The sequence below is a fragment of the Brassica oleracea genome, chromosome C3 (genome assembly GCF_000695525.1).
Source record: "Brassica oleracea var. oleracea cultivar TO1000 chromosome C3, BOL, whole genome shotgun sequence".
In the NCBI taxonomy this organism is placed as follows: Eukaryota; Viridiplantae; Streptophyta; class Magnoliopsida; order Brassicales; family Brassicaceae; genus Brassica; species Brassica oleracea.
In genome coordinates, this window is record NC_027750.1 from 3,676,681 (window position 1) to 3,682,289 (window position 5,609).

The 5,609-nt window shown below is 31.0% G+C and overlaps 1 long non-coding RNA gene across 1 annotated transcript; it reads left to right on the forward strand.

The window, feature by feature from the left end:
* The first annotated feature begins 2,947 nt into the window (after positions 1-2,947).
* Positions 2,948-3,794, forward strand: LOC106329123. The gene is made up of 2 exons (XR_001267732.1): positions 2,948-3,111; positions 3,214-3,794. It is a non-coding gene; the product is annotated as an uncharacterized LOC106329123 (long non-coding RNA).
* The last annotated feature ends 1,815 nt before the right edge of the window (positions 3,795-5,609 follow it).

The following is a 5,609-nucleotide window of genomic DNA, read 5'->3' on the forward strand; positions in this document are numbered from 1 at the left end:
AAAAAATATAAGTTTTTTCTTCGAAATATTGTTAATTTATATTTTAATATATATTTTAGATTTAGACATAGTTAAAAATTCTATTAATCTTTTAGTAATCATGTTAAATTTTATTAAAAGTTCAAATACTCTATATTTAATAAATTTTTAATATTTTCTATTATTTTATGTTTCATATATTTCTTTATAAGTAATCTGATTTAATTTTTAAACTATTATTTGAATAATAGGTAAATGACCTTCATTTCATATATATATATATATATATTCATAAATGTGTAATCATTTTGAATACTTAAATCTGTAAAGTTTGATAACCAATAAAAATTATTCAATAATCTTTAATTTGAAACTATAGTTTTTCAATATTAAAATTTGTTTGGTATTTACTATTTTTTAAATAATAATGTACTAAAAAATATGTGAAATCTGGAGATTTCAATGAGAATGATTCCATGTTTAGATACTACGTAAAAGTACTTTGGATAGATTATGTGTATTTCAAATATGCAGATGTTATTAGTCATTGTTGTTGTGTATAACATTGCAATATTGTTTTGTATGTTAGAGTAGAAACATACTTCCATTACTATTTTACACTCTTAAATTAATTATTAATTATTAAACAGTTTAAAATGGAGTTAAAATAGCGGAAATCAGAATATAAATTTTTCGAGATTTGAAAAATTTTCTCATATTTGATCGATTGGTGATGTTCTAACCTAAATTGATCTTTACAGAAAATTATTTCATAATGCATTGATTGGTGACTAAATTGAACTTTACACAAAATTATTTGGTATAACATTATAAATAAATGATGGAAAATTAATCTAATGGTATATATATATATATATATATATATATATATATTATAAACTAGAAATAACAACTAAAATAATTACGGAAAATTTCTCAAATTACTCTTTTAAGATTTAATAACTCACAAAGAGGAACATGACTAAAACATGTTTCATTAAAGAAGTAAAAGGTCATTCTACCTTTATTTTATAGATTTAAATATAATAATTATTTAAATAAAAATACAATAATACTTTTTATTTTTGAATAATACAGTTTGAATTCGAAATTTTTTATTTTTTCAGATTTTTCAATATTTTAACTTGAAATTCCAAATTATTACTGAAACTAAAAAATTTTATGTTGAAATTGTGTAGTTTGTTTCAAAGAAAAATCATGTACACACCCCTCTAATTTAATCCATAATTATATATTAGTTAACCATAGAAGTATAAATGTCTATTTATCTTTTAATGAAATCTCTTTTTGTCATTTTGACCATTGAATGCTATATTTGTAACAAAAAAATTTTAGGTCATCCAAAAAAACTTCTCAGAAAAATATTTGTAATGAGCTAATCAAAAGCCACAAACATATTTTAATTTTTACTTTAATAGTATGATGATTTGTTTCAGTGGTACACACCAAAAGCCACAAAGTTTCATCAATTATTTACTTTATTTAGTATATACAAATCTTGTATGTTCTGACAAACGTTTTGACATAACTTTATTTTAATTTATTTTGATATCAATTTTACAAAACATTTAGAGTAGACATCAAAGTAACTCTTAAGAAAATTTTTAATTTTATTTTTACTGAATTTTAATTTTTATTTATAAATATGATTTCTTTATTTGTTTGGGCAGTTAATTTTTCTTAGTCATCTTGTTTTGTTATTTTATAGTATGTTCTATTTTAAGTAAAATTAATGAATACATTAATTATATCATAATTATTTTATATATGACCAGATTTTCTTAGGTTTTTATATTAATTTTATATTAATTTATAATTTATACTTGGTTATATGGATAATAATATACTCTATATGCATATCAAAATTAAGATAAACCTAATATTATTTATTAATTAAAATCTATTGTCTCTTGATATGTTAAAAATGTATATATTTAACTTACATTACCAGGTTGTGTGCATTGTTATCCTAATCTAACATTTGTGCCTTACATAATTACTTTATCAATATTGAGATTTGAGAGTATAATTAATATTTACATGCAAGAACACTTATGAAAACAATAACTTTATGCTAATATACTAAAGTGAAACGCCTGACGTTGCTTTTTTAGCCAGCGAAGTGGAGATCGAAGGAAGGAGGAGCATCGTATACGTCGGCTACGGTTTAATAAATTAATAATCGAAGTTTGTTTTCTTTTTATTGCAAAGGAATATGACATGGCAATTTGAAAATATATGGTGGGCTGATTTTCTTTGCTGATGTGGACAACCTCTTCTTTCAAGTTATTCTCCTTTTAGTGTAGTATAGATGTCTTTCCTTTTTGTTTTTAATGTTTCCAAAAAAAAAAGAGTAAATATCCATTTTTTTAGAAAATGTAATTGAATTTATATTTTGGAAATTTATAATTTTTATTAATGATTTATAAAGCAAGTATGAACTTTATTAAACATTAACAGTTATTATAATAGTTTATAAGCTTATATAAATAACTTACAATCTCTTACCACAAAAAGAGCTTCACGAAAAGGTGGTATTGGTGTGTCACACACCCAAAAGAAGAAAGGTTTTTGCGAGAGATGCACTGAATTAGTTTCTAACTTGTACGTTTGTGTAGTTGATGACGAACGACAAGTTCAAAAGTGTGGAGCATAGGGTGCTTGCAAACAAAGTTGGACCGAGGATATCAGTAGCGTGCTTTTTCAGCTCGAGTATGATTCCGAATTCAACAGTTTACGGACCAATCAAAGAGCTTGTGTCTGAAGAAAACCCACCAAAATACAGAGAGTTCACTGTACCTTAGTACTCAAAAGGGATACATTGAGAAAGGTCTCGATTGAACATCGCATTTATAGAATTACAAGATATGAAAATAAAGTAAACTGTGTGTTTATCAGTCGCTTGCAACTGTTGTGTTAGAATCTTTAACCATGTATTAAGTATATGATGTGATTTACACATTTAGATAGTGGTTTATTCATAACCGGCTTGTACCGGATAGTTTATGGTTTGTATCTTGTAACTTTACAATTAGCAGAAACATTATTGATATTTCCAAATCCTCTCATCGTCGAGCTGAATTTCTGTTCAATCTCAAGTTTACCAAAATGGTATCAGAGCAAAGAAACACCTGATTTCACGCTCCGCTTCGTTCTGTTTCCGCTTGATTCGATCTTCAGTTTCATTGATCAAGCTTGGATTTCGTTTTTCAGATCAAATCATCTTCATCGAGCCCTAATCTCTTCGGGTAGAGTTTCAATTTCTCTGGATCGAGCTTGGATTCTTCAGTTATCAGCTTGATTATCAGATTTGAGCTCTATTTTTTTTTTTTCTTTTCGAGATTGGATTTCCTCGATTGTTCTGATTTGGTTATGTGAAGCGATTCGTTCGTCTTCATTCTCCCTGAGTTAGATTCTGGTGGAGGAGTACCAGTTTGTCAACAGAACTTGGATTATCACTTCACGATCCTCATCTATCGCTTATTCGATATCAATGGTGAAACTGGATTGCTATTTTTAGTCTCGTACAGCTTCATCGGATTCGTTGAAGATCTCTTCGCCAAAGGTTCGAGATGATCCGTTTGGTTCTTCCTCACCTCATCAAATTGCTTCTGATTGTCCAGGCCAGAGTAATTTTCGAGGTTCAACACCTGTAATCACATCTCCGAAGACTCGAGTGGAGCCTCACGGCTCAGTTTGCCGAGAATTCATGGTTCTCTCTCGGTTGTTCCACCGATCATAATACAGCTGCTTCGATGGTGATTGCTCACACGGTTGGGAGTTACATTGGTAAAGTAAGCTTGTATTCTTGGAACTCGATTTTTCTCCGGTTTTAGTCGATTGTTCAACCTACAGATGTCAAATGGGCTGTCCGTCCATGGGCATGTCCAAATGGACAAAGCAGTTTATTGGACATTATTTTTTTAAGCCCAAATTGTAAAGTCCAAATTGTCCAGACCAAATTGCATCATTCCAAATGGGCCTTCCGCAGAGCCCAAATAGATTTTCTGCTTTAACATGCTAAGTCCATAAAAACATAAGGTTTAGACGTTTTTACACATTAAGGTTCATATGTTTTACACATCCAAAGCATTGATAAGTTCATACATTAATACACCAATACACAATCCAAAGCATAATCCAAAGCATAAGTAAATACATAAGATATGAGAATAGCTTGTGAAGTTCTGATGGTCCTCTTCTTCTTTATCTTCTCAGCCTCTCGGTCTCCTATCATAATGAAACACAGAAGTTAATCAAGTTATCATCACACAAGCAGATACCACAAGCAGATACACATCACATCAGTTCAAGTAATCACAGACATGAAGTGATCTAAAGAAAAACATGATGCATAAATCCCAATTTAGATCATGATAACTAACCAATAAGATTACCATAAAGCTCATAACATGAATACAAGAGATATGCTTCACAGGACACGAACAACAGTAACAACATTAATTATACCTTTAGGGTTTAGTTGAGTCGGGTCTTCTTCTTCCTTCCACTTTCTTCTGCTTCCTCATTGGCATCTTCCTTACCTTCCTCATCTAAATCGCATCCAGCTATCAAAAACAAGAAGTTCAATCAATAGTTTCACATATCAAAGCTCAATTATCAATTCAACAAACTCACCAATCACTTCAAAACCACGAAGCCAGTTTCTAGCGCAAATCAAAGCTTGGACATTTGAGGGAAGAAGGCGGCTCCTGTACTTGCTAAGAACCCGACTTCCCACACTGAAGGATGACTCAGACGACACTGTTGTTATTGGGATGCATAGGACATCACATGCCATTCGAGATAGCTCCCTAAACCGGTTTGAATTGTTCTTCCAATACTTGATGACATCTAACTTTTGATTTGCAACCATATCAAGCACAGGTTCACTCAGATACAAATCCAAAGCAAATTTCTTTGTTCCTGCTTGTTGAGAGAAGAACTCATAGAAGCCCTGCAAAGAAAGAGATTATTAAACCATCTGTTTCTACTTCTTGTGATAACTTAAATACACATCTAAAGTATTGGTTTTAAATAACTTACCCCATAACCAGCTGCTAAAGCATATCTTCTACTTCTTGTGAACTATGCGCACTAGTATTCTTCTTGTAATCTCCATACAGCTTCAACATCCTTTTGCGTATGTAATCCATTCGGGATTTACAAGTTGCTGGATCTGAACTGTGGTAGCAGTACTCCAAAACCTTGAACTTTAGCCTAGGATCTAACATTGCTGCAATGGCTAAAATGTCGCTGTACTCTTCCCAGTACTTAACAAACTTCAACCTCATGGAAGCCACCATATCAGCAATCACCGTATCTTCATGGAACTCATTTGAACCCAACCAACTTTGAATTTTCCATACTTCCATGAAGTACAGATTCGCGGTAAGGTAAGAAGAGCCGGAAATGAGCCTTGTCATCTCATCAAACGGCTGTAACAAATCACAAATCAGCCTAGCTCTTAATCACTCAGACTATGTAGGTAAGCTCTTGTAACTTGCTTCGATTTCTGCAAGATTCTTAAACGCCTCTTTGTAGTGAAGAACCCTAGATAGCATCAGATAGGTTGAGTTCCACCGCGTAGTGACATCCAAAACCAAACC